General features: G+C 43.8%; 1 protein-coding gene across 1 annotated transcript in view; it reads left to right on the top strand.

Annotated features, from left to right (window-relative positions):
- The first annotated feature begins 20720 nt into the window (after window positions 1-20720).
- LOC146808987 (sialic acid-binding Ig-like lectin 13) overlaps window positions 20721-26923 on the top strand; it is a 435230-nt gene continuing 429027 nt past the window's right edge. The window contains exon 1 of the mRNA XM_085614274.1: window positions 20721-20839. The gene's annotated coding sequence lies outside the window, so the exon portion shown is untranslated. The remainder of the gene's footprint in view (window positions 20840-26923) is intronic.

Raw genomic sequence — 26923 nt, 5'->3', positions numbered from 1 at the left:
TACTTAATGTCAGACCACTACATAAACATGGCGTGGAAGTCCAATTATTATTAGATACCCATAATATGGATGTCCTTTTTATGACTGAGACATGGACACACCCGGGGTCAGACCTGGAGCTGGGGTTAAGTTGCCCACCGGGCTACAAAGCACTACACAAACCCCAGCAGATTGGGGAAGGAGGAGGGGTTGGAATTATTTTTAAAGAAAAATTAGATTTTATATCAGTAGACATTGACGAGGTGAGTTGCTCTAAACTACTGGGATTTGCGTTACAGGACCCCAATAATATGGCGTTAACTCATTCAAGATTACTCATTTTAGGAGACTTCAATTTGTGGCCTAATGGGAGCTTAGATTCAGGATATAAAAGTCTTCTTCAGACATGTGAAGGTATGAATCTGATACAGTGGGTCTTAGAGCCCACAAATAGGGGTGGGCACGTATTGGAACTAATTTTTGCAAATAAGGACCTGATAGAGATGGGGACAGTCTTGCCAGTAGGCTGGTCCATCCACCATTTAGTCCAAATTGGAATTGTCAGTCCGAGATTGAAAATAGTTAACCCTAAGGAAAATAAGAATTTCAAAGGTAGGGATTGGAGAGGACTTGTAGGAAAGGCAACGCCACCGCCGGAGTTTTTTGTGAATAGGACTTTTGATGCAGGCAAACAGGTGGACGAAAATTACTTGAACTTTTGTAATAAAATAAGAACGAGGCTTGACCAGTTAGCCCCCTTAAAAGACAGCAAAAAACAGTTAGACCTTCTGCTCCCCGGTATAATGATAACTTGAGACTTTTGAAAAAGAAATGTAAACAGGCAGAGCGGAAATGTAAAAGAGCATATAGAGACGAGAACAAAAATGCTTGGAGAGAAACAATAACTAGCTATAAAAAAGAAATAACTATGGCAAAAGCTAAGTACTTTGCTGACTCTATTCTGAAATCTCCTAATAGCGTTAGGAGTATTTTTAAAATAGTGAATGATATCACTAACCCTGCTTGCACAAAAAAGGAGATTCCAACGACACAAAATCTCTTTCATGGTTTGGCCACCTTTTTTGAGGAAATAAATTAGCAAAATCATTAAGGGGCTACAAGTGGGAATTATGCCCACGAAGGAGGATCAAAATGGAAAGTCTCAGAGGTATCTAGCCATCCAGAAACAAGAGCAGGAAATGGCAGAGACCTCTGGTAGCCTCGATCATTTTTGATATACCATCAGAGGAAGATTTTACGAAATTAGCCCTTAGTGTCTCCTTCGGCTCTCCGTTGGATCCGATACCTCACAAAATATGGAAAGTCTTAGGAACAGAGCTCCTTATGGTGCTCAGGTTGATCTGCAAGCAATCTCTGGAGAGTGGAATAGTGCCAACATGCTGAAAAAACCCGATAATTACACCTCTTTTGGAAAAAGCTACGCTAGATACAGCATGTCCAAAGAACTAAAGGCCCATCTCCTTGCTGCCCAATCCAGTGAAGATCACAGAGCGACTGGTCAGTAGAGCACTCTCCCAGTTTCTTGAAGCCAACAGAAAACTGGAGGATGTGCAATTTGGCTTTCGCCCAGGACATGGGACAGAGACTGCCTCAGTGACCGTATTGGACGATCTTCGAATGCAGGCAGACAGGGGACAATCAGCAATTTTGATTTTGCTGGACCTGTCTGCCGCATTTGATACGGTCAATCACAAGGTACTACTGGCCAGGCCCGCAGGAGCAGCAGTAGGAGGGCCGGCATTGGAGTGGCTTCAATCCTACCTTTCTGATAGGCAACAGGCAGTTGCTCTCCCCCTGTACTAATCACAGTTCATGAATGCCCAGCATGGTGTGTGCCACAGGGGTCTGCAATCAGTCCAATTCTATTTATTATCTATGAGGCCTCTGGTTGCTGTCATCAAATCACATAACATTAGTTTTGTGAATTATGCTGATGACACTCAATTGATTTTGTCACTAAAAGGCCACCAGTCACTTTCGCTGGAAAAATGTCATGACTGTCTGCAAGATACGGCACCATGGTTACGAAAAAACAATTTACAATTTAATGTGGAAAAAAACGAGATCCTGTGTTGCTCAGCTGGGAAGGTTCCCCTCCCACTACCTACTGGGTTCTGGCCACTCCTGGTGACAGCTCCACTGATTCCCGCCAAGGCAGTACGCAATTCAGGAGTCAGCTTTGATTGTAATCTGAGTCTAGAGTCTCAAGTAAATAAAACAGCTGGTACCTGTTTTGCTCTGATTAGAGTGCTCCGAATGATCCTCCCACTGCTTCCCACACAGACTAGATCATTGGTAGTAGGGAGTATCATTCTGAGTCGACTGGATTACTGCAACGCATTGTTGCTGGAGTCTCCTAAATATCTGATAGGGAGACTCCAGAGAATCCAGTCCAAGCTAGCTCTAATGAGACCACGTCAATCATCGGCGTCTCAGACTCTCTCTGAGCTCCCAGTTATGCAGAGGGTACAGTTCAAGTCGCTATGCATAGTTTTTAAGGCTCTGCATGGCCTTGGGCCCAAGCTATTACATAGAAGATTTGACTGGTATGTCCCCTCGCGTAACCTTCATTCCTCCTCAGCTAAACTGGTGAGAGTGCCCAGGTTTAGAAGACATAGGGGCACATGCATCAAGAATTTTTGCCTTCGCAAACGGTCCGACTCTGCGAATTGGCCCATTTGCGAACGCAAGAAATGCTTTTCAGATGCAGCAAACCCCAATTTGCGATTCGGTATTTGGAAAGGCGTGTTTAGGGCGTTCCTTCCAAATACTGAATCCTAACGGTATGCATGAATGTTTTGTGACTGTGAATGCGGTCGAAAAACATTTGCATATTACCCCCTACTTAACCCATTCGTAAATGGGAAGGTTCCCCAAGGGACCCCCTTACCCTTTGTGAATGGTTGTAAAAGCATTTTTAAGAGCAGGCAGTGGTCCAAGGGACCACTGCCTAGCCTTAAAAAATAAAAAGAACACTTTTCATTTCACTTTTTGTAAAGCATCTCGTTTTCCTTTAAGGAAAAGGGCTGCTTTACAAAAATAAAGATTGCTTTATTTGAAAGCAATCACGGACATGGTGGTCTTCTGACCACAGCAGGCCACCATCCCCGTGATTTTTGCTATGCAATGCATGCACTTGTGTATAAAGCACTGACTTCTGCACCAGGATGACACAAAACACTTAACTACACTATGATACTATACAACCCTTACCTGCACTAGGGTGACACTCAACCCTTAATTGCACTAGAATGACACACAACCCTTAACTGCCCAAGGTTGGCACACATCTTTAATTGGATTAGGGTGACACACAACCCTTAACAGAATTAATGTAACTGATAACTTTTAACTGCATTAAGGTGACACAAAAGCCCTATCTGAATTGAGGTGAGACACAACCTTTAACTGCACTAGGAAGACACACGTCTCTTAGTTGCACAAGGGTGACATACAACCTTTAGTTGGACTAGGGGGACACACAACCCTTAGTTTTGTTATGGTGAGACGCTGCCATTAACTGTCCTAGGGTGACAGACAGCTCTTACTAACACCCCTTAAGCAGTCAATCCAGAGTAAGAGCTGTCTATCGCAGTCATACCAAGAACCCTACATATGAAGGAAACTATTTGGAAGGTCCATTATGAGGATTTAGATCCACAAAGGCTAGCCTCTATATGGTTATAGTGATCATGCTGTTGAAGAAACTTCCAAGGTCTTGCAGCATCGAGTCATGTAGTCTAAGGGCCTTATATAAGGTTAGGCATGTTACGACAGAGTAAGCCGTCCGCTAGAATCGAAATAAGACATTAAGACCCAGAAAAAAGACAATGTATATAGTGTGTCCAATTTTTTCACATTAAAATTAATCATTTCATGAAACGGAGTGTCAGTTTTTTTTCACAACAGCATGAACCTGGCGGAGATTTCCTGTGGGAGGCTGTTCAAGAAGCAGAGGAAGAGGTTGTAACCTTACGGCTAGAGTTGCCGACTTTGGAGCTGGGGGACCAGGTTCGATTCTCGGCGTCGGCTCAACTTCGTGTGATTCTCTGCAAATCACTTAATCTATCCGTGCCCACCACAAAAATGTTATAAGTATATGGAAATGCAAGAAAAAAGTAGCATTTTAAAAGCACCACTTTGTGCTTTCACTTTATAGTTACCGAAAGGATTCATCAGTGGTTCCTGCGGCTACAGCTGCTTTAAAATGGTGGGAGGGGTGAGCAGGCACAAAGGGAGACAAGACTTCAACAAGTCCTTTAGAAGAAAGCCCAAAACGAACAGCCTACGGCCTACCAAAAAGAAGCCCAACTCACTGTGGAAATGAAAAGAGCAAAAAAGCCAAATAAATACAATCAACAGAGTGGGAGGCAGGGCGAGGGAGGCTGGAGGAATACCATATTTACATGAAAGGAGCTATGCCTCGGAAGCTGAACACAGGCAAACAGTAATAGACCAGGAAAACAAAAAATGAAATAGTCCCTAAAGAACACAATCAAGAATCATGGTGAAATGACACAGTACTTAGTCCCTGCTACCTGGGAGGAACAGAAGGGAAAAGGAGGGACAAAGAATCAGGGCTGACCACTAGCAAGCAAGGATTTTTAAAGGACACTGAAACAAACAAATCAAAAGCCGTGGGATTACTTTAAGTCCACAAGAGAAATTACTATAGGTCTCGAATTTTCGACCTAAAAAACAATAAAATGTTTGTGGCAGGTCCTGCTAGATGGGTTCCAGACAATAGGATGTTTGAGGATACAGTGGAAAGCGTAAAGGAAATACAAAGAGAGGTGACTGTAGACAAACTGGAGATGTGGGAGGAGAGGATAGGATGTTTGGACGAGGATAGGTGTTGGACTAATTTGTCAGGGAAGCAGAGATGGTTGTTGCCAAATGCTTTTGTCCTCCCTGTAGTCACCATGGCTCATGACCTGGCGCACATTAGTGTCAAAGGAATATGCAAGCTACTAGACCCAGTATGGCAGAATGAGAATATCCCTAGGGTTGCTGCACATTTAGTAAAGCACTGTATTATTTGTCTGAAGCACAATCATGGGAAGTGCACCCTACACCTGCTGGTAATTTTGCACCGCCTTCCTTCCCTTTCGAGGTTCTCCAAATAGATTTCATTGAAATGGAGCGAGTGAATAACTTGAAATATGTACTAGTGGTAGTTTGTGCATTCAGTAAATGTATTGAGGCCTACCCAACCAAAGAGAATACGGCCATGGCAACGGCAAAGGCACTTTTAAAAGAATACTTCCCATGCTACGGATTGCCACGTGTGATCTGGAGTGACAATGGGAGCCACTTCAATGCCAAAGCCATTGATCTGGTGTGTAAGGGCTTACAAATTACGCAGAAATGTTATGCAGCAAACCACCCCCAGTCAGAAGGTCTTGTTGAGAAGTACAATGGTACTCTCAAACTGAAGCTAGCGAAAACTCATTAAAGTACAGGATTGCAATGGCCAGATGCGTTGCCCTTAGCATTATTGTCCACAAGCGTGACAGTACACTCTAGAACAGGGCTGCCACCCTATGAAGTTGTCTTCGGGCGCCCTGCCAATGTCTGGGACGTCCCAAAACCCAAGCATTTTTCTGAGATAGAGTACCCTCTTTTGATTGACTATTTGTATGCCTTGTCTAAAGGTCTCTGTTCTCTCCACCAACAGATACAAGCCGCTCTACAAGCAGTGCCAGAGGGCCCTGGGCACCAGATCCAACCCGGGGATTTTGTTATGGTTCGGCAGTTCCAGTGCAAAACCTGTTTAGAGCCAAGGTGGAAGGGACCTGCTCAGGTGCTTTTAGCCACCCGCACTGCAGTGAAGATAGACGGCCAAAAGAACTGAGTCCATGTCTTGCACGTGAAGAGGGTGCCCCTTCTGCTTCCATACGATGCCTGGGTGCTGGACGGATTGCCGATCAGGAAGGGGAGCTCGTTCCCTATTTCATCCGTTTCTCTGATGCCCGGCTGAGAGGGGCGCAGACAGACAAGGAGAGTGACGAGGCCTTATTCGAGGCGATACCCCCTTAGATGAGGACCACCCCAGATACTCCAGCTCCTGGCGTGCAAACATCTGCGTCCCTATCCCTAACTGAATCTGAGTTTTTGCCCTTATTTGTTAACGAGGAAGAACCTAGGCGCACCAGGTACAATATGTGGCCCGACGGAAGGACAATGCATCAGCAGGGAAATCCAGGAGTTAGGGAAGGACTTGAGCTTAGGGTGTAAGTGCCGTGCTTCTGGTGCCTGCTTTAGATCAGAGTGAAGAACACTGGCGCACTGCCCTGGGCACTGGACAGGATTGTTGAGGGTATTTGCCCTGGAGGGAGATTCCCCTATCCTGAAAGAAAAAGGATTTGTTTCCCATTAGGCGCATGAATTGTTTTCCAGGAAGGGCAGCAATTGTGCAGCTCCACCGTGGGAGTGCTTGATGAACAATAGGAAAATAAAATGCAAAAACAACAGTTGATGGACAGAATGCAGAACAATGTCATACATTCACCCCAGTACAGAGATCTGGGCCTAAATCCATCGTTTTTTTGCTCACCACACCATTCCAGTTTGAACCCAGCCATATGCAAATCAGTCTTGACCCTGTGCCTCATGGGAACAGTCCAGCCCGAACTGCCAAGCCAGGTCCTCCCTGGACTGGAAACAAGCATCCTAGGACCGGTTTCGGGGTTTAGATGTACCAGCCCCTTTTTGTGTCCAAGGGATGGGGAATATAGATGTGGGGAACAGTAGATGCAACACCACCTCCATCTTGAGAATGACCAAAGTTCCGCCATTGATCCCACCATCCAATGTTTATTTTGTTTGTGGTGATCGTGGTTATGTGTGGCTGCCTGAGAGATGGTCCGGACGATGCTACCTTTCTTATCTCCTTCCCCAAGTTTATATAGCTCCTTACAACTATCACAAAACTCATCGTCTGCAGCGTAGGGATGCCCTCGTTTTCCGAGTTAAGAGGGTTGTCGATCCAGACGATACTGACCAGACAGATACTTCCTTGCAGCAGTTTACTGACATAATTAAGGGTTTCATACCGTTCTGGGGTCCCATATTCAATGCCCGCAATATTCGACATCTAGCCAGGGTAGTCGAGGGAGTCAAATCAAATCAAATATAAACTTTATTCAGCTTCACATAGATAAAACCACAAAAGATCCAAATTACTAAAAAAAAACATGATTCCATAAAATATCAATCACAATAAAATATGAACAAATACCATTGCAAAACCTCCTAAACTAATCTCTAGCAATAAAGTGCACAATGCAAAATCATGCATTTTCCCCCTTTGAATAATTCTGCCCTACATGGGTAATCTAATCCTCATAGACATTTATTTCCTCGATGGATCCTCAATGAAATAACTAATTATGCAGACAAGCCCTAGTTCTCACAGTGGATTTTAAATAACCAACAGTGAAGAATATACAGTCCACCTTCAATAATTGGAGGTACAGGAGAACTGGACGAGCCTGATTAAAATTCATCCTTTTTAAAATAGGGACTAAAAAGTACCTTCGGGGTACCGCATAAAATTTACAGAAAAACATAAAATTTAGCAGATCCTGTGGAGACTGTCCGTCGTAGCCACAGGGTGCTAACAATTGACCTCTACTGCACCCTCTTGGACTTGCAAGCAGGAGGTAAAATAGATCCAGGCGAAACCTGGTCACTAAAAACCGCTCATATGTAGATAAAGACCCCAGAAGATCAGGCACAGCAGAAGGAGTTATTTTAAGCATTAAAAATATGCAGACACTTGGTTTACGCAATTCCCGCGCATCCCTTTCCAGCTTCCTTAAACTACTGAAGGATTCCCTAATTGTCTCCACGTCCTTTTTTACAATCGTTTCGGGGTTGGAGTATAGATCAATGCAGCCTAACTCTTCAAAGCTGTTTTTAATATATTTAAGCAATGGGATTGGAGATGCGTTATCAAGGGACAAACATTCTTTTGAGATCAGATGGCTAAGAGTTAGTTCTTTATTCATCCAGCACTTTAACCAAAACACAAGGTGGTGCAATGCCAGAGTGTCGCTTAAATAGGGCACCCCCTATTCCTCGTGGACCACCAAGTTAGACAGGCCATGCGGGACCCACAACAGGCTCTTCAGGAAAGGGTTCTCTACTACCTGTAATAAATTTACCACATTATGCCCCCAGATTTCGCTTCCCCAAGTAGTTATAGCTACACTTTTTGCTTGATAGATTTTCAACATGGCTGCAATTGGTCTCTTACCAGGCTTAGAAGAGAAGTTGAAAATGGCCGCGTTCACCTGGGCCAGCTCCACTTTTTTCCTATGGATTACTGGCCCCCATTTTATTTGATTGTCCAAGAACACCCCTAGGTAAGAAAAGACGTCAGTGTGGGCGACTTTAGCGGGACCTACTCTAAATTGAAAACGTCTTTTAGGACGAGTCCCCACCTGCATTATGTAGGATTTCAAGTTATTAATTGATAAATCTCGTTCCGACCTAAAGTTTGAAAAGGTGTCTAACAGAGATTGCAGACCTCTAGCAGTCCCCGATAAAAGAACTGCGTCATCCGCATATAATAGAACAAGGAGGCCACGTCGCCCTTCATATGACTTATCTACCCCGTAGCCATTAAGGCACTATCTAGGCCATTGATATAGAGATTAAACAAAAACAGGGCCAGAATGCAGCCTTGCCGTACACCCCTCTTCACATCAAAGCCCCGTGAAACACAGAGGTCCTGGGAGAATCTCACATTGGCCATGGTTGCCCTTTGAAGGTCCTAAAGGAAGTTGACAATATTACTATCTACCTCCATACCCCTCATGGACTGCCACAGTTTGGCCCTATTCACGCAATCAAATGCGGACAACAAGTCCATGAAGGCAAGGTAGACAGTACTAGAACGCGCAACCGTATATTTGCTTAATAACATGGTCAGGTTAAGGCATAGGGCCACGGTTGACCGACCAGGGCGGAATCCAAACTGGACATCAGAAATCATCTTGTGCTCCTCCTCCCAGATAGTCAGTCTCTCTAAAAGTACGTGGCCCACTACCTTGACCACTGAATCCGAAGTGAGATCGGCCTACAGCAATAAGTGCTATTACGATCACCCTTCTTGAAGACGGGAACTATAGTGGAGGTAGCCCAGGACTCAGGGCAGCCGTTCAGCGCCTCTGCATTAAACAGAGTCACAAGGACCGGTGCCCAGAATACTGGATCAGACTTAAAAAGATCCAGGGGTATGCCATCTGGTCCTGCGGCTTTATTGCGGTTAACCTGGCGATACCAATCTCAACCTCTCCCTGTTCAAAAATCACTGCAGGGGTGTCCATATCACGACCTGTCTGACATATTTGCTCCATTGAACATTCAAACATACGTTTAAAATGGAGCACCCATTCCTCTTCGGTAATATGCGAACCTAGTTTACCCCCTACTTCATGCTCAAAGAGTGGTCTGTTGACAATGCTCCAAAACCTAGAGCTGTTCCTAAGGGTACTCAACTCAATCAGCTCCCTCCAGGCCTCCTCCTTCAGGACTCCCTTCTGTTTGGCCAATGTTATTTTGTACTCTTTGCGACACACTCTGACCAGGGATTGATCTCTAGGGTTAGCATTCAAGACCTTCCTCAGCTTTCTCGCCACATGGGAGCATGCTGAATCAAACCATCTAGGGGTAGTACTAGCTTCTCTACAATCCGGTGCACCTAAGAGTGCACCGATTTTAATAGAGATAATATTATAAACACTGGTAACCTCACCCGGGGAAATACCTGGAGAGGTACACAGCGCTAGTTCAGTGGCGCAGGATTCTCTTACTTCACGGTAAAAATCATCTGGGGAGATCTGCAACCATTTGAGCCATAGTCTACCATCTGTTGGTCTTAGCGTTCCCTTGTTTACCACGCTTCTATTCCTCAGTAAAAGGGGACCTCGTAATTGGACACAAAGTGGGTTATGATCACTGTATTCACATTCCAAAATAGTGAAACTACAGACTAAAGCTTGTAAAGAGGAGGAGATTAAAATATAATCTATAAAAGAGCCACTGCCTCTCCCTTTAAAAGTGGGAACAGGCGCTATACTATGCGGGTCAGATGTGGACATCAGGGACATCAAATCAAATTCACTTAATAGATTGTTCAAAAATTCCCCCGGGGAAGATGTTCAAAATGGATCCCCCTAATCCAAGGGCAGCCTAAGTCAGCATTGCTTGTTATCCTTGGGTCTCCACATGTATGGATATTAAAATCACCCAGGACCATAAGGTTATGTAAATTCAAAGAACAGGACAGCTTTATAAATGAGCCCAGGAATGTGATATTACAGACACCCCGGGTGCATGCAACAGAGTTATAAAAATGTATTATACCCAGTCTGTTGGCACTCCTTTTTAGTACCAGAGCCTGAAGACCTGTGCATGATGACGACACAACCTGTATCCGGTAGTCGACTGCCAAAGATATATAAGTAACAAGGCCACCCTTAGCTCTACCACCCAACGACGGAGAGGCTGGCACAAAGAAAGCCTTGTAGCCCTCCAAAAATAAGTCACAGTCCACCAGCCACGTTTCTTGCAAACAGATCACACTGAATTGATTCACAAATTGCACCCAGATTGGATCATGGAACTTGTTAGCCAGGCCTGCGATGTTCCACGATAAAATATTATAATTAGATGCACAAGAGCCCCCCTTGACTTGCACTGAAGACTCCTGCTTATTGAGCTCAGGCCCAGTTGCAGGCAAAGTGGGGCTCGTAAGTCAATCACACTCCTCCAAACTTGCTCTTGTAGAGAATCTGTTAAATAACTCCAAATTAAGAGGGGCAATATACTGGCGACGTGAGTAAACTGAGGGAATGGGCAATTGTGCATGTTAGTGTTCCTATGGGTATACTCTAGTGTAATAGGTTCATAAAAGAACCCCAGTGGAAAAGCCCTAACACACGACCTGGAGCTAGAAAAAGCAGGGTATGTGTCCCTAGACAAGATCCTTTCAGCAAGGTGTGGTCTTTCAAAATTAATAATAACACAATAACTGTGCCAATTTTACAAGAGCTGCCTATCCAACTAACACTACGCACCATAATGATGTTTTGTGTCACCCTTAAACCCAGTGTGGTGTTATTTGATAGCCAATGAAGTATTTTATTACTTTAGCTGGCCAAAATCCTCTTTAGTTCCCCAAGGGTGAGGTGGCAAATTCCCCAGAACTACTACATAAGGGGTAGATTTAGGCGGTAAATCGATAACTGGTAAACTCAGTGGCTGAACCTCTCTACTCACCAGCATCCGACTCCCAGAAGAGGGACATTCAGCCACAACCTGTTCCTGTAGAGGCAGACCCCTACTCTTACTTGGGCCATTACTCATTGTTACATGCCCCCCCTTGCTAAAGGCTGCAAATGTGGTTGGAAATGTGATTGTTCCAAGTTGTTATTAGGCAAATGAGTCAGCGAAGATGAGTCCCTATCAATACTTGGACCCAACATAGTCCTTCGACCTCCTGTTAAGGGAGCTAATGCGGTATTGTACCATGCTGCTAGGTTATTTTCAATCAGAGTTAGCCTCTCAAGAATTGGTCCCAGTTTTAAATCCAGCAAACTATTCATCACTGGCTGGAAGGCTTCCAAAGAGTTTGTGGTCGATACTACTGAGGCGAGTGCAGACAGTTTAGGAGCTAAGTTAGGTTTCGATTTCTTCGCCTTGCCCCCAATAGCTTGGGACTTCTTTTTAGTACCAGCACCAGGCCGGGAATACTCTTTAGCTGCCGTGTTTACGTCTTCGCTTCCAGTGGCTGGAGGTACTTCTGTTGTCTTACTGGTTGAATTAACGGCTTTCCCATTTAATTGATTGGAATCCCTGCCCCCTTTATTATTTATTATGATAATAGGCGATAGGTGCCTTGGTGTATGCTTAGAGGGAGCTATTAACAAACTAGATGCCCCTGCGCCATCCTGCAAGCCCTCAAGAATCCCAGAACTACTATATAGGCTCAAACGTTCATCGTCCCCTTCTAACTGAGTCGCATGAGTATCAGCCAGTGGTGCATTAGAGATACTAGTTGGTGCCCTAGAAAGACGTCTGTTGACCAACTCAATCTCCCTATCTATTACTGCTGCTGCCCGCTGGAAAAATGAGTCCATCGTAGATACAGAGGTGGTGGTACCAGTCTTTGCCCTCACCATGACTGATGCTACCTTGCACTTAACCATGACTCGACAAACCCAAAGCTAAATGCAGGGAACTGCAGACCCAGAAAAAGAGAAAGCGGGAGTACAGTCATGAGGGCAAAAGGTGGACGGACACTCCAAACTCTCCAGTCTTGAGCACCACCGCAATCACTGTTAAAAGTGTGATAAAAGGGATAATTCAACCGTGGGCCAGAGCCAGTCTGCAACACAAGATAATCCTACCTCCTCCGCCCCTGGAGATGTCACAGGGAGGGCAGGTACTGGGAAAGGGCAAAACTCCTTTGAAGGTTTTGATGACTTTGATAATCAATCTCCACGGTCGACGTGGTCTCTTTTCACGGAGTCCCGGCTGTAAAACCAAGATGGAAAGATGGAGGGCCCAGCCTCTGCCGACCACAACCGTGTGCGGCCTGGGCACGCCTGCGCACATCCTGTGCTGCGGGCGCCCGCTGCCAGTTTTATCACACCCCCTAGGCCCGGAATCCAGTGCCACTGGTGGCCCCAGGTACTGCTAGGCAACATAGTCCTGCTGCAAAAGCCGTTCCCCTCACCGCTGTGATTCTGTTTTCACGGGCGAGGGAGTCATTATTACTACTGCAGGTATACTGACCAATATTATAGTCGAGCTCCAGGGTACGAGACTCGTCTCACTTCAAAACCGGATGGTTCTAAACATCATCTTAGCTGACAGGGGTGGAGCCTGCCATGTCATCGACAGCAGTTGCTGCGTTTCCATACCTGACAGTGCCCCGACTGTATACTCTGCAATACAGAAATTGCACAGACTTGCTTCAGAATTTCAGGAAGACAATGGCTCATGGTCCCTCACAGGATGACTCTGGTGTCTATTGACATCATGGGGTTGGAAGATACTTCTTGTCCTGATAGCCATTGCAGGGGTCATCTTCACATGTTGTTTATGCATAAATTGTCTCCCAGCCTGCTGCACCTACTTCGTAAGCAAACTCACTCCTAGTGTTTCGTTGCCCAAACATGACAATAAGAACTCTCCAATGATGATGCAAGAAATTCAGTCAATAATGTTAATAGACGAGGGAATATTTGAATACTGTATAACATTTCTTTGATGCTCACATTTGCTTTGTTTTCACCTTGACCAATGAATGGCTATGTAACATCTCTCTCCACACATAGAATTGTAAAGACCCTGCCGGATAGCAATAAAGCTTTTAGCCACAAATGCTAAAAGGAGTGTCTGTTAGGTTTGAAATTCCTTTTCCCACAATGCACCCGTTATGCTATATTAGGTTAGCAATGTGTGGCTAAAATATATGCCATTTGTATGCACCTCATGCAATACACTGAGTTATCGTTGCCGCATGTAGGTTTTAGTTAGCTTGTGTGACTCCATTTTGTATTTCGTAATCACTAGAAGACTGCTTACGCTGTGCTCATATTAGGCCTTAGTTCCCTAACTCGCATGCCTCAGCAGAAAACTGTTCTTCCTCATTTATTTTCTCTTGTTCAAGGCTGTAACTCGACTTGCTAATGAACTGTTGTTCTGTTGGCACATTCCAATCTCTACATGTAGCTCTGCTCCCACGTAAGGAGATGCTGTACTCGGCACAGTGGCCTTAAAATACTGATTGTGCACCCCTCTGGCAGGTGCTAGCCCATCTCTGTGTTCCTCCTTTGTTAATGCTCGGCTCAAGCCGGTAACTTTCCATCAGAGGCGTGGCCAAAGTCTCCAGAAGGGTTTATTATGTATTAGCGTACCCGGGGGAATTAGTCCACTCATCAGACATATTAGGGTAAAGGACTGACTATGCTCCTCTGCAGAGTATATACCTGAATATATGTAAGTTTTCATTCTCTACTGTCTAACCAACTCTTCATTTAGGGAAGGCATAGCAGGTGGTCGTAAGAACCCGTGCGGCCCTAGAGGGCCCTGTCCTTCAAGCCTATTGAATGAGGTGATATGGGTCAACAAATTCTTGTTTCCCTGTTTCAAATTCGTTGTCACTAGCTTGAACAAATAAATGTCTGTCTAAGAGTTTATGCATTGCGTCCTTAAATCTAGTGAAATTGTAAAGCAGAGGGTCTTCTTGTTCTACAAGTGGTATGTGGTACAAGTGGTATCTATAATGCAATTCACAACCTGGGCCCAGCCTTTCTGAATCAAAGTTTTAGGCAGTATGTTCCAGCAAGGAAACTGCGTTCCACCTCGGCAAATTTATTGATACTGCCCAGTTTTAAGAAAACTAGATGGGGTGGAAAGAGCATCGTGATGGAAGCGACTAAAGTATGAAACACACTCCACCTAACCATCAAAAATGAACCCAACCTTTTATCTTTTAGGAATGGTATAAAGACCTGGCTGTTTAAATCATGGTAACTTGGCCAGCAGTTGTGAGCATACTTGCAAACTGAAACAATCAGCTCTTAGACGCCCTTGGGCATTAACACACGATATAAATAAAATTAACATAACATAACATAACCATAGCAGCATCACTAGGAAATGCTGTGGGACGACATAGAAATTGCAGATGCCACTGAGTCATGAATGAACTGAACTTGGTTGTATCGCCATAGATTCATTCTGGAGGGACCAGGGAGACCGGAGTAGGAGTCGTAATGCTTAGATGCAAGAGCTGAGTGGCCATATTAGTAGTGTCGCTGGTTGTGGATGTTGTGGAGGGAAAGTCAAACCGAAAGGGGGGTATGAAGTGTGACTTGTCCCTAGGTTTTCTTCCCTCTGATGGGTTATCTCTGGGTTTGTATCTTTGTAATTTGCGTTGCAAATCCTGACTCTCTACTCTAAGAGAGGAGACCTCCTGCAGTAGACCGATTAGGAGTTTGGTTCTGTCTACTAGGGGCACCTCAGCCTCTTCTGATAACGCCTGAGCTAAGGCATGTAATGAACTCCCATGTTCATCCATCGCTCAGGAAGCCCTGTTTTTTGTGGCATGGCTTGATGTAAGGACGTGGCATGATCAGTCACCTGAAATCTCAGGATGTCTGCATGGGCAATCAACCAACGATGTATGCTCCCAATACCTCTTGGAACACCTCTCAGTGCTGTGATAAAACACAATCCACTGGCAGGGCTTCCCAAAGGGAAGGGGAAGTGGACAAAAAATAAGAGAAGAGAAAAACACTGCTTCTTCACACAACCTGGTCTAGCCGGGTACCACGTCTTGGGTCTCTGAAAAATCTACAGCGCTTATTGTACGATGCTCTGGCAAAGAAACAATGGGGAAGACTACTGATGCACTTCTCCGCACTCAAACACATGCACAAAATGACATAGAACATAGACTATATAAAGATAAATAAAATGTAATCACCTATTGAAGGAATAACTACAAGTCCTTAATATCTCTGTCCACGGGATTTGCGTTGAGTTCACTATGCGCACTTAAGAAAGAACAGTTCGTGCTAACTCAAATTATACTGATTCGTTGATGAAACATAATCTAATGTTCAGGAACAATACAGTTTTGAAGAGAAACGTAAATTAAGGCTAAACTAAATAAAAAGGAACTCAAAACACTATGGTACCATTCATCCGTGCACTCAGAAAACAAGAGACAATAATATCAATAACACTTTGTATCAAAGTTGCCAAAATCCTAATAGCGTACCATCATATATTATATAAATACTAAAGAGTTCAGTTTAACATGTCAATAGTAAAAGCTCAATGAAATATGACAGCTGGTGGAGCAGGAACCTCTTGAAATGCTGAAAGTAAGCCAAGCACCAGCATGTGCAAGGCTTGTCTATTTATAGGCAAAGGGACAGGTGTTTGCAAACATAAGAGAAACCCCACCCATCCAAATTCTGGAACATGAGGCTTGCCACAGGGAAAGAGCAATGCGGAAAACAACAATCAATGCTACCTACAATAAACAAGCACTTCTAAAACCAAGGACATTTAGGCTGCGCAGAAACACTACTTCTGCAGGCGAATGAAGAAGCAGCATAATGGGGTGGGGAAATACACATGAGCAGCCAAGGATCCTAACCGGTGGGGAAAAATAAAGCATAGCGGAGTCTGGGAGCAGCGTATGTACCTGACATACAGGTTTAACAAAGCTCACCTGGACCATCACCACCAAGAATCCCCAGCCAAACCAGTGGATTTGTAAGGGCCTTGTCCAAGTGAATTGTGGGAATTGAGGTCCCTAACTTTCAAGGACAATCTTGGTGCTACCTGACCCTTGGAGTAAGTTTTGGACACTTTGGGACCTTCAAAGAAACTTCAGGAAGAAGTTTCTGAAGTTTGACGTAGTTTGAAGCAACTTTAGAAAAAAACTTCATTAGTTGACCGCCCCATTTGGCCAGCCAAGCTGGTAATCCTCAACTGCAAACCTGACTGCCTTCTGGTTCTTCACAGTGAAAAGTCCAGGAAGTCCGCCATTCCAGATTTGGACCAGGAGTTGGTTGAAACCCAAGCCGCAGAACCCTCATCGAATCCAGCCTGGTGAAGAGCATTGAGGGACCCCGGGAGAAGAAGCTCCATAAACGTTTCTAAGTCCAAACATAGAAAATGTGACCGGAACTAACCTTAAGAGTCAAGCCAGCTACCTTCAACCATGAGCCGGACTGGACCTCTGGTTCCTCCCGCTGGAAAGCTCCAGATGTCTGACTTTTATAAGTTTGACCGGGAGCTTGTTGCAAGGCAAGCCGGTGAACCTTAACCAAATCCGGACTGGCTGAGAGCTTCAAGGGATGCCGGGAACAAAAGCTCCAGAAATGTTTCTAAATCAGAAGGTACAAACTTTAACCAAGACCTACCGCGTGGGGAGCCGTGCATGGCTCTATCGCAGCTGGCCTGAAACGTTACCTTTGTCCCGGTCTAGCACGGCCAGATGGCCCAATAGGCGCTATAGGCTTCTATGTGCTATATAGTGCTAAACTTTAAAAAAAAATCATAAGTCGGGTTCCCTACATTGTATTTTTTTCAGTTTGGTATAATTTTAAAGATATAAATATTTGCTATTTTTATAAATAGTGTTGGACTTTTATTCTGAGAATTGGTGTTTTAAATGCTTTACATACCTGTCTTTGAAGTTAAGCCTGCCTGCTCGCAGCCAAGCTACCAAGGGTTGAGCATGAGAATAATTTTCTATGGTAAGACCATAGGCAAGACCACTACCTACATCTACAAAGATGAAACCCTTCTCGTTCTGTTCAATGGCAGCATCACTTTTCAATGCCACTCTACAATGTGGTCAAGGGGCATCAATTTAAAGCTATTCTTACTCAGAAATATTGTGCTCTTACTGCACAGCTTCAATCATGTGGAACTAGTACAATTATAATGGAACAAATAGATAATTGTAATGGGTAAATACTGGAGTTGCAGAAAAATGTAGTGGGAGAATAAAACTACTGCAGAATCATGAATCTAAGCAATGCAACACTAGGAAAAACCACCATTGAAAATACTTCAGATGCTTTAGGTGCATGCGCACGCGCCAGACGTACAATGTAGTGTTTTGTTAGTTACAGAAGGACGCGAAGAGCAGGAAGGAGAGTGGCCAGGCAGGGGAGGCTGCAGACACACAGGTAAGTGGCTTCTTTTTTTAATTTTTAAAGCATTTGGGAGAGGGGAGGGAGCATAGCGTATTTCCACTGAGTTTTTTTCAAACTCCATGAAAATACGCGTAGTGGCACTACGCCTGCAACGCCCAGGGTTAGTCTTGCCAGGTTCTGTGGCCATTGGAAGGAGGGAGATGTCTTTATACCTTTTGGTCTAATATAACAAAAACAAAATCGGAACTCCAGGTTGTAATTGACATTGAAAAGGATGAAGAGTGGATGGTTTGGTGGCCAGGTGTGCTAAGGTCTTCCCTATAGGTATCACCATGCACAGTGTTGTCTGCAATGATGTCATTTCAGATGTCGTCAGTCGTGTTCTCAATAAAGAGGTAGAGCATTTTATGAGTAATCTAATATGTAAGGTCAGAAGCAGTGCATGTGAGTTATGGTTACTTCATTTAACTAAAACTGGGGAATTTCATTGTTTTTTAGAATTTGAAAAGTTATGTTTTAACTGAGATATTAATCTAACTATGACGTGACTTTAACCTTTGTTGTTTTCAGTGAATTTCTGATGTTTTTATGTAAGGTAGAAAGTTAAGGGGGTGTCATTTTAAGTAAGGCAGGCGATCTGACCTACTTGCCTTCGGATGGGCGTTACATAAGTGGTGCACAGGCTTTCTCATGCTTCCACCTGAGTGTTTTGACACACAGGTAAACTTACCTTTGTGAATCAGGATTTACAAAGACTTTTAAACCTGTGTTTGCATTAAAATGGTGCACCCCAGTCGACAGAACTGTAACATGGAGATATAGCTTCATTTCGACTAATTGCTTCCTTTTTCCACTTATGCTGCACTCTGCAGCATGCATAGAAAGAGGAATATGCCTCTAAGGAATCTTTTCCCTTCCTGCTAAAAACAATCTTGCCTGTAATGTTGGCACACTTGCAGTGTGGTACAAGGGTTGCCTGCATTGGTGCTAGGTGGTACACAGTGCGCATGCGGCGCTACACGAGAGCAGAAGTGCACTATATCCTTTATGGCGGATTTCTGCTCTCCTCCAATCACCCAGCACAACTCAGCAAATTGCTTCACTGCATTGAATGAAATAGTAGTAAAACTGCCCAAGCATTTTTATGGCCTGAAATTTGATCATGTGTATTGTATCCAATGTATGGGCTGCTGTTAAGAGATGGTATTTGCGTGCACTCTTGCTGACATGCTTGGTGCACGGCTAAATAGCACTGTACACATAGGTTTAGGGAATAAGTAAAATTAAAAATATGTTTCTACTTTTACTTCTACTCTTCACGAAAAATATTTTTCCTTTAATTCTATTCCTGCTATAAACACCATGTGCACATCAGCAATTTTCCTGCCATTCTTAAGCTTTTAGAATCACTTACAAATGGAAAATTCAGAGTTGGGTAAATTGAGCCATGAGTGTGGTCATTAATAGAATTGTGGTATACTAGACATCTGCATCCTCTCCTGTGTTTTCAGTGTGTCTAGGGCGGTTAACGCTCAAGTACTCTACTGCAGGGTAGAAAGGCTGAGCCCCTTGCTGGATTCCAGATGTGAAGAACTCAACAAATCCATGAGTCATATGTGTGTCTGGTTTCTGCTCATTTTGCTTAGCTTATATGACATTAAAGGAGTATTGAAATACTTAAGGCAGTAACACTCTTGAAATGGAGGGAGCTGAAGAAATAGAGGCTAGGGGGCAGATTTAAAAGCCCCTTGCGCCACTGGTGCATCACGTTGCATGACGCACCGATGCCACAGCCTGCTGAGTGATATTTGCAAGCACAGGTAAAGTCACCCTGCGTGACTTAACTTGTGCTTGTAAATATCGCCCCTGCTCACGCAACACTTTGCGTATTAGGGGCCTGACATTGGTGTTGCCGTGGATGTTCCCTCGCAACACCCATGTCCACTGATGCATTTTCAGATTTACGAGTATCGTAAAACTGGAAATGCGTCAGACTGCTACGCCACCCCAGGGTTTTTTTTTCCTCTTTCAATGCGTGCTGCATTCTACAGCACACATTGGAGGAGGAAATCACCTCAATTGATTGTTTTTGTGCAGGAAGGCCACCTTCCTGCACAAAAACAATCTCCCCACGGCCCAGGCATCCTTGCACCATGGTGCAAGGTTGCCTGCGTCAGCGCATGGCAGCAGTTTGTGCTCCAGCGCAGGGGGAAGCACAGAGATGCACCATATTGTTGTAAATATGTTGCATCCCTGTGCTTCGAAACTAACGCAGCACGGCACAGCAAAATGACCTGCGGCACCGCGCTGCGTTAGTTTCTTATAGATCTGCCCCATGGTTTTACACCTTTTGAATCCCGTGGACCCTCAATGAATAACTACAGTTAGCAAATACCTCTTTTTGAATGCAAACATATACATTTTGAGTTTATTTGGAAGGCTGAGCTTTTCAGAAGTTACTTTTATTTCTAAAAGGCAAAGTGACTCGAGCATAAAACTGGCTATTTTGGTCCTAGTGCATTCTGTTTGTTTATTAGCACAACACAGGGCTTCAATTAAGGCCATCTATCATCAGTACTAGATTCTGTGTGCTGTACTGGCTGCTCCCACGAACCAAGCTAAGGATCCCACATGTTTAGCCTTCATTTCCATATTCGTTTTAAAACGTTCACATTTGCAATTTTTATTTTTATGTATATATGCCATACCAATCTGCTAATATTCTTTAGTTTTCTGAACTGTTGAAGAGACCCTGATCATTCCTCACAGACTGCTCGTGACTGTGAGCAGAAAGAGCATTGGTGGCTGAAGAGAGCCACGCAACACAAGAGGAAGTGGAGACTGCGTTCTCGTGAACAGACGTGTTATAGTTAACACAGATGATGGCACATGCTAGGGTGGAAATTGTACATTAAAAAAAGACGTCGTTTTTTCAGCATTGAGTGTCATGAGAGAAAACTCAGAAAGGGAAGTTAAAGTGGCAGAGTTTGCTATTTCAACCTACACAGAGTGTAACAACTGCAGACCTCTTGCTGGCTTCCTGCAGCACTCCGCCATTGCTTCCCTCAGACTGGGGTTGAGGGCTGCACTGGCACAGAACCATCGACCAGTCCTGTGGAAACCCAGACCTGCAGGAGGTAGGTGAATCCACAGTATACATTTAATTGGTAATAATTGCATAAACCCAGAGCTGAACTGAACAGGAGGCCAGCTCTTCTGGTGCTGCCAGAGAGTCTCTGCCCATGATCTGCACGGTTTCAGTGACCTCTGTGTACAGTGCATTAGCATGTTTTCTAGTGTGGGGTGACAAGTATCTTTCTGTATCATAAGCATTGTGGACAATTGTTAATAACTTTCCCCCTGTCAGTTACAATCTTCAAGTTACATAGTATTGTAACTAATAGATGTTACTGTGGTGACTTCACTAGTGTTCTTGTTATCAGCCTCAAGTGTGACTGGCTCTGTCTGGGTGTTGGGAGCTGAGCCGCCAAACAGCAGATCTCATGAAGAGAGCCCAGACTGCTGTCCTTGGCTTTCTTTTCAAGATGGGACCTACACACAGCTTTAGCTGTCTGTTGTCAAAGGCCTATGGACCTCGTTCTCAAGAGACAGTCTGAAGATCCCAAAGTGGTACCCCAGTAGCACTACTCCATGTACCACAAAATGCAATTCACAAACCTTCACCCAGAGATCTCTATCTTGGCCTCCTCTGTCTATTCTGTATGGAGAGCGCTGTCCTGGTAGTGGACATCTTCGAACACATAGATATACGTTTTAGTTGTCAATGTGGTAGGGGCAGGGGAATGTTGTGAGAAAATGGGCAATAATAATTACAAAATTGTTGATGAAATGGGTAATTTAAGGAGGAGTTTAGAGAGGGGCACGCTACTTCAAAACACACACACATACACGTGTTCTCCTTGTGGTGACTATCTGTGGATGCTTGCCTTGTTGAGACTAACCTTTGCCAGTGTTTTTAAAATATACTAATAACACAAAAACTTTAAGAAAAGAATTATGACACAGGATTCTGCTTCAAATTTGCAAATATATTGTTATTTAATTTCACACATAGACCATCCTTGTGGGGACTTGAACACGTGAGGACCTACTCCATATTTGCCATTTGTGACTGAGTACATTTAAAGACACTTTTCGAAACATTTATTTTATTAGCAATATACACAAACAACATCATAATCAATTCATATATAAATTGCTGTACATGTCCTAAAGGTGCACAATGATGGAGAATGTTAATAATGCATCAGAAAATGTCATATATCATGATCACAGAAAGGCACTTAAAGTTGTATTTAACCCATCACTTGGTGCACAGAATCTTAGGCGATATGGGAATTAATATTGATAAATTAACAAATAGAAGAAGTAGTGTCAATTGCAACCCAGAGTTTGATCACTTACTTACATTATTGTCAAAGTAGCTACTAGACCACATCTCTCTAGGAATGGCAAGTAATATTAGTTAATGCACAGGCATGTTGTGTGAGGATGTCCACAGATGTGGTATGTGATCAGTGCACAGGGACTGCTTGTGATGATGCCCAAAGAGGTGGTAAATGATTCCAGTAGCATCTTAATCTCTACAAAGATGATATCTACATCTGTGATGAAAGTACCCACAAAGGTAGAGTGTGAAGATAATTCTATTCAAGTCTCACAGTGATAGAATATTGTTGTAGAGGTATTCAAATTCTCACAGATATGGTGTGTGAGGGTAATCATGTGCAAGTCCCCACCAAGTTAGTGTGTGGTTATTGGGGTGTTTAACTTCCCACAAAGATAGCAAGTGTTTATTGGGATGTTTATGTCCCCACAAAGGTAGCTTGTGAAGTTAAGCATGTTCAGGTCCCCACTTTAATAGTGTGTAAAGATAATGTTCTACTTCCCTCACTTTGGGGTCTATTAGGATGGCGGTCGGATAGCCGCTGGTGGGCTGGCGGTGGCAACCGCCGGGCCGCGGCGGCAATCCGCCCGCGATTACAACCCAGAAAACTGCTGGTCCATTAGCATGGCGGTGACGATCGCGGTGGTGAGATTTTCCGCCCGCCACTTTTCCGCCGGTAACAGTCCGCACGCTTGGCTGGTGGGCAGAGCTGAACCGCTAAAATGGGGCCAGTGCACGGTCACGCTCCGCCGGCATGATTATGATGCCGGCGGTAGCCAGCCTTTCCGCGGTGGTGGAACCGCCATGGAAAAGCATGCGGAGAATGTCTCTGGGCCTGTTTTTGGGGGGGTGTGGGTGCACTGGGGGGGGGGTACCCATGGTAACCCCTACATGTCACTGTACACAGTGCCTGCCACGCAGTGCAAGGATATGCTGGACATGCTTATTTGAACATCGCAGCGGTGCTGCTGGCAGCAGCAACCGCCGCAATGTTAAATGCCCCGATCATACCGCAGCAGTCGGATTTCGACTGCAAAGCATACTAATTGGACCGGCGGTTATGCCGCTGTCCTAGTGGGTGGTGTTTTCCCGCTACCATGGCGGTCGGAGTGATTTTCTGACCGCCATCCAAATGGACCCCATAGTGTCTACTTCACAAATTAACTTACATTTTTGAGAAGGTTACTGCTTATTGGTTCTCACCAAATGCACTTCTGAAGTAACTTACACTTTTTCAGAACATCCAGCACTACACATGGTCAACTGCTGGTACTGCTATCATTGACAATAATGGAGGGAGGGACTTGCTACACAAGTGTAAGTTACTACACAAGTGTACTTTACTACAAAAGTGCAGTTTGTGATTTCCGGTAATTAGTAAACTTACTAAAAAATGTAAGTTATTACAAAAGTGCAGATTTTGAATAGCACTTTGTAGTTAGTTTTGTAGTGCTACTGTAGTACTAGAAAACTTACTACAAAGTTCAATTTGTGAATCAGACTCAGAGAGTATAGGGTAATGATGTTCAAGTCCAAACAGAGACAGTGTGTAATTCTATGCATGTTCAAGCCTCCAGATAGATAATGTGTGATTATTGTGGTTTTCAAGTCCCCACATAAATTCAGTGTGATTAAACAAATGTTATAGCCCTTGCATAGACGTGTGTGAAGTTAATATTATTTAAGTCCCCAAACACCAGTCGCAGCTGGTCCATAGGGGGTGCAAGGGCAGCGGCCTACCTGCACCAGCACACATGAGGAGAGAAAAGCTGCTCCGTGCATCTCCAGGCTCTAGAAATGTAAACAGACAGATTTGTCAGTTCTTTTTGCTTTAATTTCAGCGCAGGTGACAATGGAAGTGCGCAGAGGAGCAGCCCAGGGGACGGGTGCACCGCGCTCCATGTATTACGCATGTTTGAAGAGCGCTTTTCATTTCAGCCCTCTTCACACATTTGCAATCATAGACATGCTGCGCATGCCCCTTGCATCACAGCTTGTCCAAGAAACGATGCATGCACAGGCAGTGAGGCAATATCGGCCCAGGTCCTATCAGGTGTCAGGATAGAGCAGGGGTGAAAAAATGGTTAACCCTCAATTCAAACTTGATTTCTGATACAGCTGTGATCAACACGTTCATGGCGCAGCACTAAAAAGCCGAATGGAGCCATCCAAGACTTGCAGAAACAGGCAGGTAAGTAAAAAATGAAAAGGAATCCTCGCAGTGCAGAATTCCACTATAAAGGCCACAGCGCCTACCTAGATTTAACACTGATTTGAAATGAAGCCTGTCATAATCTCCCAATGTTGCCTGCAGTAAGGATTCATTTAGAAGCGTTTCCAATAAGTTAACCTCATACATGACTGTGTGCACAATTTATATAGATCTTCTGTAATAATTGTTCTGTCTTTGTTTGCTTTGTCAGTGAGTAGAAGTGCTGGAAATGGAAAAACAAACACTTCAATGTATGGCAGAGGAAAGGGGTTTTAACTCATGATGGCCAGAACTTGAAATCCAGAGTCTGACAGTCAATGTACAAATGTATATCACAATTAATCTGCTGCACTGAATCAAACACATAAGTGCCACTAAATCTGTTCTAGATGACGTAACTGGTCACAAAGAGGTTACTTTAAAAAATATTTTACATGGTTAAGATACCTGATGCAGAGATCTCTGTCTGCCCACCAATTCTGAGGGGGTTATACTGTTAAGATTACTCTAGTCTCCGAGCTTATTTGTTTTGTCCATTCATAGTTTTGACTCATAAAGTGATATAGAGAATTAATGTGTCTGCTGCAAGGTACACTTGTAACATACAGATCACAGATCATTCAGCTAGGTAAGTGGGTTACTCCTTTTGACACTGAGATCATTTTGTTACTTCCAGTTTATAATTTTAAGTACTTCTAATAGAGTACAGTGAACTATTTACTATCATCAAGGTGCTGCATGCAAACTGTAAGACATGGGTTTACATCCTTATATTTTCTCAATCTGTGATATTCATAGATTGCAAAGTAGTCTTTGTTAGGGAAGTAATAAAGTCCTGTTAGTACAGACAAATACAATCCGCTGCATTAAGTTTTATGTTCTGACTTTGTGTTCCTCCCAGGGCTTCACTCTTAACATATAATGTCTACAAGTATGGATGGTATGTGATTCCGGCACCCTATAAGACACAATGTCTTGCGTAGCACTACCTGTACATTGATTTACACACATGTGTGATTTATTATGCCTGTCTGATTTATTATTTTAAGAAAAACGGGCTGCATTTAAAAAACAAACTGCTTTATTTAAAAGCAGTCCCAGGCATGGAGGTCTGCTGAGCCCAGCAGGCCACCATCTCTGTGAGGGCGAGCCATTCCCAATGGGGTCGCAAATTGCGAGTGCCTCATGAATATTCATGAGGCTTGCAATTTGTGACCCCATTGGAAATCGCTGTCTCAGACACTGTTGCATATGGCATTTTGCGACTCGCAAATTGCGACATGCAATCGAGCGCAATTTGCGAGTCGCAAATAGTCATGGTCGTACATCTGGCCCTCTATTCCCTCAAGGCCTTCTCAAAGAAACTAACTGCTACAATAAAATCATAACGAAAAATTAGTAGGACAAAAAAGCTGTTTGTGACAATGTTTACATCTGTTACTTTTTGTCACCATGTTAGATTTACAAAAGCAATATAGTCTTCCTTCGCTAGAGCCTTCTAGTCACTGGACATATAGGAATTGTAGGCTTTCAAAGAACCCAGTGTACCCAGAGCCACCAATTGATCTGCGCCTTACAGCGAGTTTTAATTGTGCACCCATTATACAGCAGTTCACATGGTAACATGTAAAATTGAAATACCGCCATGAAGGAAACCTATATATTTTTTACATGTACACCTGACACTGAGTTTAGGAGCAGTGATCATTTGTACATCTCTGAATTTGTGGGTACACATACTAGCATCGATTCAGCGAGCACTTTTAAAAATGTATTCTTTCTTACACACTGGTTTACATTTTGATATCACAAATGCAGAGACATTCAATTGGTAAAAACAAATGATCTACTATTCTGATTCCCCCATGTCTCCCACTAAAAAATGGTACCTCAATTGTGTGGGTAGGCCAAGTGCCTGCAACATGGGAAAAGGCCCAAAAAAACACAACATGGACACATCACATGTTCCCACCGAAAACTGACCCCATTTCTGCATGAAGATAGCTTTAAATTTTGGAACCAAGCTAAAATGGAACCTAGGGAAAACCAGCATCCCTGCATATTTTTTAAAATGAGACACCTAAGGAAGTCCAAGTTAGGTTGACTTGCATGGCTTTCACCAGGCTTTCTTGACCAGGACACCTTGCAAACCTCAAACTTTGACTAAAAAACACCTTTTACTCACATTTCTCTGATTAAAACTTCGGGAATCTGTAGAGAACCACACATTTCATACCACCTAGCCTTCCCCATATCTCCGAATAACAATGATACCTCACTTGTCCGGGTAGGCCTAGTTCTCCCAGCAGGAAAAGCCAAACAAAATCAACATGGACATTTTTCCACTGAAAAATTACAAATTTTTCCCAATGTGGGTAGCAGTGGATTTTAGGCCCTAGTTCAGTTGGCACCTAGGTGCCCCTAGAAAACCTGCATATTTAAAAAGGTTTTCTTACCTAGAAGCTCTTGCAAATATCAAACTGTGACTAAAAACCACATTTTCCTCACATTTCTGTGATGGAAGGTTCTGAATTATATGAGGAACCTCAAATGTCCTACCACATAGGGTTTCACAGTCTAACAACAAAAAAGGTACCTCAC

The sequence above is a fragment of the Triturus cristatus genome, chromosome 7 (assembly GCF_964204655.1).
Source record: "Triturus cristatus chromosome 7, aTriCri1.1, whole genome shotgun sequence".
Classification (NCBI taxonomy): Eukaryota; Metazoa; Chordata; class Amphibia; order Caudata; family Salamandridae; genus Triturus; species Triturus cristatus.
This window is presented reverse-complemented; position numbering and strand designations above follow the sequence as displayed.